This window comes from Mus caroli, chromosome 11 (assembly GCF_900094665.2).
Source record: "Mus caroli chromosome 11, CAROLI_EIJ_v1.1, whole genome shotgun sequence".
NCBI lineage: Eukaryota > Metazoa > Chordata > Mammalia > Rodentia > Muridae > Mus > Mus caroli.
In genome coordinates, this window is record NC_034580.1 from 72,511,566 (window position 1) to 72,521,327 (window position 9,762).

Sequence of the window (9,762 nt, forward strand, 5' to 3'; positions counted from 1 at the left end):
TGGGCAAAATTTAAACAACAAAAGATTATTAGGTCAATGATTGCTGTGAGTGTGAAGGATTTTTTTTTTTTTTTTAATGTCTTTCAAGACAGAGTTTCTCTGTGTAGCCCTGGCTGTCCTGTAGACCAGTCTGGCCTCAAACTCAGAAATCCATCTGCCTCTGCCTCCCAAGTGCTGGGATTAAAGGTATGTGCCACCACTGCCCAGTAGAGTCCCAACTCTTGTTTCTTTCTTTTTCTTATGCCCACTCCCCCATCTCCCTACAAGGCAGGGTTTCTCTCTACAATAGCCCTGGCGTTCCTAGAACAGATCAGTTGGGAGTATATGCCTAGAATGCACAAAGTTCTGGGATTAAAGGCATGTGCCACCATCACTTGCTCAGAACCCAGGCCTTACAATAGGCTACCCACCCCCCTCCATCTATCACTAATTAAGAAAATGCCCTACTGCTGGATCTTATGGAGGCATTTTCTAAATTAAGGATTCCCTCCTTCCAGATAATTCTAGTTGGTCAAGCTGACACAAAACTATCTAGTACATTTGTTTGCATGCTACATATTTTTTATACAAGCCATTTGAAATCAAGTAAATACCTGTAATTTCATCAACTGTCCACTATTTTTATTTTTTTGGCAGAACTAGAGATGGAACTTGAAACATACAAGTATTAACCCTCTCAACCACGTCCCAAAGGACTAATTGTCCTTTTCTATTTAATGGAGAAAACTGGTCATCTTTTAACACCAAGTCAAAGGGTAATACTGACATATCTAAAGAAAAAACCCAAACTAGAGGACTGGGGATAAAGGTCAGTTAGGAGTATCTGCCTAGAATGCAAAGTCTTGGGTTCAATCCTCAGCACAAAACTGGGAGTGGAGGCCATAATGCCACAATGGGGGAGATGAAGGCAGCATGGGACACAGTAGGAGGAGAATCACAATGTTCAAGTAAGTTTGAGGCCTACCTGAGCTATATAAAAAAATATTTTATAGCTAAGTATGTTAGAAAATATTTGTGATGCCAGTACTCTAGAGGCTGAGGCAGGAGGATTTTGATTTCAAGTCAAGCCATTTTAACATATGTAAGAAACTCTATCTTAAATATGTGTGTATTATGCAAATAACTGAAAGCATACAAAAATGGTCAGCATTTTTAATCACTAGAGAAATGAAATCAAACCTACAAGAAGTACAACTTTATACTCACTAGGATGGCTATAAAAACAACTTCTAAGATATATACTCAAAAAGGCCTGAAAATAGGTATACATTTAACAAGCATGTGGACAACAGCATCACTTACAATCTACAATTGATTATAAACAAACAAACAAACCAGCCTAAGCTGTATGGTGGTGCATGTCTTTGATCCCAGCACAGACACAGTGACAGGCAGATCTCTGTAAATTTGAGGCCACCCTGATCTACAAATGAGGTAGCCAGAACTATACAGAGAGACACTGTCTCAAAACCAAATCAATTAATCAAACAAACAAACAAAAACAGCTTAACTTGTCAACAGATCAATAGACATAAAAAGGTATAGCAGTGATACATGCTACAAAAAAAGTGCCATATACAAGAGGTTATATATTTTATGATTCCACTTAATGAAATATCCAGAATAGAAAAATCCAAGTCAAGCATGATGATGAACACCTGTAATTCCAGCATTTGGGAGTAGGAGGGAACTAGGAGGACTAGTTTTACGTAAGCAAGTTTGAGGACAGTGAATTTCATGAGACCCTCATCTTAAACAAAACAAGGGGCTAGCTAGGCAGTGGTGGTGCACACCTTTAGTCCCACCACTCAGGTAACAGAGGCAGGTGGATCTCTGAGTTCAAAGTGGGCCTAGTCTACAAAGTGAGTTCCAAAACAGACAGGGCTACACAGAGAAACTCTCTTTTAAAAAAGAAAGAAAGAAAGAAAGAAAGAAAGAAAGAAAGAAAGAAAGAAAGAAAGAAAGAAAGAAAGAAAGAAAAAGAAAGAAAGAAAGGAAGGAAGGAAGGGCTGGAGAGATCACTCAGTGATTCGCTCAGTGGTTAAGAGCACTGATTGCTCTTCAAAAGAACCCAGGTTAACTTTCAGCACCCACATGGTGACTCACAACTATCTGTAACTCCAGTTCCAGATGATCTGATGCCTTCTTCTGGCCTCCTCAGACACAGAACACACATGTGGTTCACAGACCACATATAGGGATATATGAGGGCAAAACACCCATACACATTAAAATTAGAGGAAAAAATAAAGACAAATTGACACAATATACAAACTGACAAATAAGACAGAATGAAAGGTGAGTGACTATCAGGGAAAGAAAACAAAAATATGGAAGCATCTTTGCCTTGATGTTGAATCTCTGGTTAGAAAATGCTCTGAAGGCAAGCATGGTGGTACACACCCTTAATCTCAGCACTTGGGAGGCAGAGGTAGGCAGATTTCTTGTGAATTCTAGGCCAGACTGGTCTACAAAGCTAGGACAGCCAGGACTGTTAAACAGAGAAACCCTGTCTTGAAAAATCAATTACATCCCACCTCCCCAACCCCCACCCATGCTTTGGCAGTACAAAACTCTGAATGAACTAAATGTAAATATTTAACTTGGAAATTGGGAATGTAGTAGTGAATAATGCTAAACAAATGCAAACAAATGCAAAGCCCTAATTCCATCCCCAACACCACAATCAACTAGCCATATTTATGAGTGTATACACACACACACACACACACACACAAATTAAAGACAAAGCCTCAAGCATGTTAAGCATAGAGAGATGGAGAGATATATGGATGGATGAACAGATAGACAGAGAATGATAGCTCTAAACCTAATGATCCCTCCTCTTTTAAGATTTATTTATTTATTTAACCACTGAGCCATCTCTCCACCCCCACCCCCTTCTCTTTCTTAAACAAGGGCTCTAGTCCACACTGACCGCAAATTCCCCATACAGCCAAGAATGACCTTGAACTGTTGATCCCCTGTCTCTATCTCTTGAGTGCTAGAATTACATGTCCCACCACACCTTCTTTATTAAATGTTGAAGAGCTAAGCAAGCACTTTATCAACTGGGCTATAGCCCCAGCCCCTAAATGGTTCTTTGTTTAATTTATAAATATGTGTATATGTCAGGGACCTAGAGAGGACAGAAGAGAGCATTAGATCTCCTCTATAAACTTCCTGCTGTATGTCCTGAGAATCAAATTCAGGTCCTCTCAAAGAGCAACAAGCACTTTACCATTGATGTATCTCCCCAGCCCAAATGGTAAATTCTTAAAAGTTCATTTTAATTAGAGACAGAAATATTTTCTGTTTCAGATGCTTCTTTTTAAAAATTTAAGGTTTATTTTTATCTTGGGTATCAGTATTTTGCCTACATGTAAGTATGTGCACCGTGTGTGTGACTGGTGTGCCCACCACAGGTCAAAAAAGTGGGTGAGATCCCCTGGAACTAGAGTTTCAGATGGCTGTAAGCTGTCCTATGAGTGCTAGGAACTAAACCCAGATCTTCAGAAGAGCAACCAGTGCATCTCTTCAGCACCTCTTCCATATTCTTCATTTCCCATTTGTTAAGCACAGCACAGCTTATCTACCTATAAGTTTCCTGTTTGGTCAGGATCATTACTATGAATAACAACGACCAAGCCAGCCATATATCCTGTCTAAACAATCTTTGAGCCTCAAGTGTTTAATGTGTCACTTTTTGCAAGCTCATAAGAGAGTATTTCTTCAGTCAAGATACCTTGAGAATCCATTCAAGTGATAAATTCTTACCCTGAAGAACTGCTCCTGTGCACAATCTTAACATATTGCATATATCTCAAGGAGTTCACAGACCTACTATTCAGCAATTCTTTTTCACTATGTTTAAGAATAATATTATTTCTATGATCCTTTCTGGTTCTAAGTCTCTGACTCTACTGCAGTCTAACACAATTGGATAGCCTAAGATTTACATAGGCTCATAGAGCTGTGCTATACTTTGTGCTTTTTGTAGTTTTATAAATAGTCGTCCTAGTTTACAGTCAATTTATCTATGACCGCTAGCTGCTATCCAAAGCTTCAAAGAACAAACTTTAAAAATTCAATGAGATTCTACTAAGCTGTTAGGACTACATGACCTATGAGAGGCACTAAATTAGGAATACATGATAACTGTTCTGCTAAAACTAAGGCAAAAATATTACACAGAAAGAATGCATCTTATTACGTACTAAACTAGAACACCAAAATGAGCCAAAAAGAACTCCGAGAGAACAAGGACAAAATAATTAGAGCACTAGGGACAGAGTTATGGAAGAGTATTTAAACAGATAAAACAGGATTAAAAATAAGTGCAAAGGAGCACAGAATAATGATACCATATTACCAGCAGAGAAGGTATTAAAAGAGTGGTGTATTGAGCAGTTATAGGGTTTTTTTTTAATGCAAAAAAAATATGGAGGGGCTATCAAAGATAATCTTTAAAAAACTAAGCAAGGGCTAGAGAGATGGCTCAGCAGTAAAGAACACTGGCTGCTCTTCCAGAGGTTCTGTGTTCAATTTCCAGCAACCACATGGTAGCTCACAACCATCTATAAGGGGATCTGATGCCCTCATCTGGCCTGTAGATGTATATAGGCAGCAGAACACTCATACATTAAATAAATGTTATTTTTAAAAAAGAGAAAGAGAGAAAGAAAGAAGAATGAATGAAGATCAACCATGGCAACAAATTTCTTCACTATGCCATTGCACAGGCTTATAAAAACATGTAAAGTAACAGAAAAATTGAGGGACTGGGCAGTGGTGGCCCACGCCTTTAATCCCAGCACTTGGGAGGCAAAGGCAGGCAATTTTCTGAGTTCGAAGCCAGCCTAGTCTACAGAGAGTTCCAAGACAGCCTGGGCTATACAGAGAAACCCTGTCTCGAAAAAAAAAGAATTGAAAGTGACTATCAACAAGTACAGGTTGACCCAGAAATAGATTGCATCCAACACCAACGACTTTTATCCCAATCCTTTAACTTTGATGTCAGCACCTTTCTTACCAATCAGCCAACATTCTCACCTGACTATAAACCTGGCTCAGCAAGCATACTATTTGCACCATCATCCTCAAATGTTCCACTCTGAGAATAAACTTTCATGGAAGTAAAAAGTAGTCTCTTAAGAATGTTATAATCGGGGCTGGTGAGATGGCTCAGCGGGTAAGAGCACCCGACTGCTCTTCCGAAGGTCCAGAGTTCAAATCCCAGCAACCACATGGTGGCTCACAACCACCCGAAATGAGATATGACTCCCTCTTCTGGAGTGTCTGAAGACAGCTACAGTGTACTTACATATAATAAAAATAAGTAAATCTTAAAAAAAAAAACTTCAAGGAATAATAAAGGACAGAACACAATGCCTGAAGTCTTTCTCTGACCATCATCTGAGAACACACATCACACACATGTACATACAACACCACAAACGTACATATACCACACATACAAAAACAAAATTATAAATTTAATTTTCTAAAAGAGAAATAGAGTTGGGGATATAGCTCAGTATCAGAGTTGGGAGTGGTAGTGTATGCCTGTATGCCTCTTCATTTGGGAGTCTTAAGCAGAAAAGAAATTTCAAGTCAGCCTTGGAGGAAGAGGGAGGAATCTCACTCCCTCAGGAATCATTCTTCCTGGACATGCCTTAACTACAATAGTTCTTTGCATATTCGTTCTACTTAGCACTTCAACATCTACTATACCAACATGTTTCTCAGTGGTGATTTTGATCCCCAGATAAGAACTGGAAACATTTGGAGACAGATTTTACTGTCACAACTAGAAGACAAGGGCTTGTCACTAACAAGATGAGAGGAATTCAGAGATGCTATATGCTCTAATGGGGCTCAGCAGTTAAGAGCACTGACTACTCTTCTTCTAGAGGTCCTGAGTTCAATTCCCAGCAACCACATGGTGGCTCACAACCATCTAGAATGAAACCTGATGCCCAGATGAGCAGGGCTTGAGGGAAAGGAAAAAAAAGCTCTATTATACAACCTGCCCTTTTCAAAATGGTGATTGATGTAAGGTTGAAAAACCTTGCATTGTATGTATTTATTACTACAACTCTATCATATTCAACTACTCAACTTAAGAGGCTATATATCAGGTCTGTATCCTCCTATAGTATTTAGTAAACAGCACATTTTAAAACCCTATGTTACAAATACAGATATATCTTAAATTAGCCTATTTTGATAACCACAGATAGCAGTACAGAGATCATAGCATTCAGAACAAAACAAAACAAACAAAAAGAGGCTGGATGTTTCAGCTGGTAAAGGCACTTTTCTGCCAAGACTGGCGACCTGAGCTCAACCCATGGGACCCACATGGTAGAAGGAGAGAGCCACAGCTGCCCCAAGTTGTCCCATGACCTCCCTATGTGCGGCACAATTGCACTCGCATGTGCATGCACACACAGAGACAAATAAATAAATAAATGCAAAAATTTTAATGGTTAAAGGACCATTATAAATATGTTTTTGTGCAATGTACAAAGTTTACCCTTGTGTTATTCAAATGCTGATCTCTCTGCCCTCAAATCTTGTTTCAATCTAGGTACAACATTGTAACGCTTATATACCAAGAATCTCCTGTCTCAAGTGTGTGTAAACAATTCTTACCATTTATTCTCTGCCTTGTCAGTAAATGCTTATCACCCAATGGCTGGGCAAAATAGAGACTAGGGCAGGATGTCTGCCAACCAGAGGGAGGAGAAAGGGAAAGGGGGGTGCAGATCAGCCCGGAGGGTGGAGGAATGGGAGCCATGGGGATGGGGTCCAGAAAGAAATCACGGAAACACTGAAGCCTGAAGCCCAGAGAGCCAGATCAATAATATGCAAGTATCATGGCAGATAAGGCTGGGAGATACCCAGAATAACAAAGGAGGTTAAAGATCATTTAACTGCTCAGCTATTGAGGTATAGTTTTAAATATATCTTGGTTTCTCTGTAGACTTATTGAGGACTAGCATAAGGTAAAGAAATACAGCCACTAGATTAATCCACTGCTAATATTTATATTAAAGATAATTCATTTACAGACCACTAACCTATTTTGTGTTTTCCTAGCAAATGCCATAAAAATCATAAATTATAAGCTATCTCAAAAAAAATTAAACAAATTGATTCCTGTACTTAGTACACAATAAATTAAGCCAACTGGCTTACAGAATATGCTTTTTTTGTTTTAATTAATAAACTTTATTATTTTCTTTAAAAATTTGCAAATAAATAAAAACATTACATACCAGAATTAACCAGACTCAAAATCGATACAGGCAATGGACTTCTTTTTATACAGTTAGAATAGGCATTTGGAATGAAAATTGTAACGCTTCACATTAAACTCTCAAGACGGGCGTGGTGGCGCACGCCTTTAATCCCAGCGCTCAGGTTTAATCCCAGCAGTGTACTAATATACATAAAATAAATATATAGTTCTTTAAAAAGTAAGACTATAAAGGGATTAAAAGCAATCAAAATACAAGGTCTATAGTAATACACAGAAGCACATCATAATCTTTTTAATACTTAGCACGCAACTCACATTAATTTTATGAAATAACATACCGTAATACTTGAATATTAAATCTATGTTCTCAAGCAAAAATAAATGTTATTTTCTTAATATGCTCCAAATAAAAAGTTTCACAGTATTGCATACCTGCAAGTTTGCAGTTACTTGAAAGCTGAAGCATGAGGATCACTTGGGCCCAGGAGGTTGTGACCACCCTGAGCAACATAGCAGAACCTTGTCATAATTGAAAATAAGAGTAAATAAAAGGGAACTAGAGATATACCCTAGTTGGTACAGTGACTACCTAGTATGTACAAAACCCTGGTCTGATGACCAGTGCACCATATACCAGAGATGGAGGCATGGTGACAACCCCAGCACTCAGCTACATAACAACTCGAGGCTAGCCTGAGATATATGAAATCCTATCTCAAAAATAAGTTTTTTTCCTTTCTGGGTGACAAGGAGACAGGAATGCATTTCAGTAGCCGTATGCAAATTCACTAAAAACAATTCCTAGCAACCCCCCAAAGTTTTCCCTACTAATTCTACAGTGTACAAAAAAATACAAATAAATACACTTACATGTAAGATGTAACAAACATTCCCAATATAAAAATCTCTCTCAGAATTATTTGCAAAAAGTATTAGCCCTTCCCAGGATCTCTTTGAAAAAGTAGTTAATACTTAACAAAATTTAAAATCTAGGAAAGATAAATATAACAATATTAGCAAATAGACTAGACAGTGAAATCAGTACAAATTTAAAGGTAGAGTTGTTAAAAGAAAAAATGCCACATAAATAATCTTCGGAGACACACAGTTAGAAGTAAAGGGAGCTCTAGAAGAGCTCTTGCCTACTATAGAGACTATTGTTTCCAATTCAGTAAGGGCAGAATTCAATCCAAAAACCTTATGGCAAACAGTATTCCCCTTAATAATATTACCTCTTGCTAGTGTACCACACCCATCATTTAACTGGTACTGTACTTACTATATATTGAGTTCACATTAGTCATAACCTAGAAAGTAATGGCTTAGAATAACTGACAAGCGCCAGGTGGTGGTGACACATGCCTTTAATCCCACCACTTGGGAGGCAGAGGTAGAGGTAGTCAGATTTCTGAGTTCAAGGCCAGCCTGGTCTACAGAGTGAGTTCCAGGACAGCCAGAGCTATACAGAGAAATCCTGTCTCGAAAAACAAAAACAAAAAACAAACAAACAAAAAAAGAATTTGAATTACTCAGGTATGATGGCTCAAGCAGGTCCCCAGCACCTGGGAGGCTGACAGAACACTGATACAAGTTCAGTATCAGTCTGGGCTATATATACACAGTGAGTTCCAGAACAGCCTAGGCTACAAAACGACATCATGTTTCAAGAAAACAAAATTCGGGCTACAGAGATGGCTCAGGAATTAACAGCATCAGGTTTTCTTGCAGAAGATCTGGGTTCAATTCCCACACAAGAGCTTACAACACCTACAACTCCAGTTCCAGGTGATCTGAGAGAAACCCTTTTTTAACCTCTGTAGGTACCCAAGTACTCACTTGGCAAAGACATATATGCAAGCAAAATACCCATACACAAACACCCATACACACAAAAAGTAAAAAAAAAATTATATATAAACACACACATATATACTAACTTGCCAATTACTATTATAATTTATTAATTTGTTAACTTATAAAATATAAATATACTGTTACTATATTTCAAGGTAAAGACACACCCACAAACACTAAGACTATCTAAATAAAAAGCTTAGCTGAGCTGAAGAGATGACTCAGCAGTTAAAAAAGTGCTGGCTACACGTATTCCAGAAGATCAGGGTTCAACTCCTAGCATCCACATTAAGTGGATCTCAACTGTGTTAACTCCAATTCCAAAAAGATCTGACACCATTTTGGAGGGAGTATGTCAGTGTGAGGGCAGGCTGTAAGGTCTCCTATACTCAAACTACATCCAGTATGAGACACAATCTCCTTCTGCTGTCTGCAGATCAAGACGGAAAAGTCTCAGCTGCAACAGCACCATGGGTACCTACATAATGCCATGCTTCCCACCATGATAATGGACTGAACCTCTGAACCTGTAAGACAACCCCAATTAAATGTTTTCCTTTATGAGAGCTGCCATGGTCATGGTGTCCCTTCACAACAATAATACCCAAACTAGGACAATTTTTTTTTTTTTTTTTTTTTTT

General features: G+C 38.4%; 1 protein-coding gene across 5 annotated transcripts in view; it reads right to left on the reverse strand.

Moving 5' to 3' along the window:
* Taok1 (TAO kinase 1) overlaps positions 1 to 9,762 on the reverse strand; it is a 72,464-nt gene that overhangs the window by 51,060 nt on the left and 11,642 nt on the right. The window contains exon 1 of one of the 5 annotated variants that reach the window (XM_029483186.1): positions 7,700 to 7,749. The exons of the other annotated variants lie outside the window; for them this stretch is intronic. The gene's annotated coding sequence lies outside the window, so the exon portion shown is untranslated. Of the gene's footprint in view, positions 1 to 7,699; positions 7,750 to 9,762 lie in introns of those variants that run through there. 5 annotated transcript variants of the gene reach the window in all.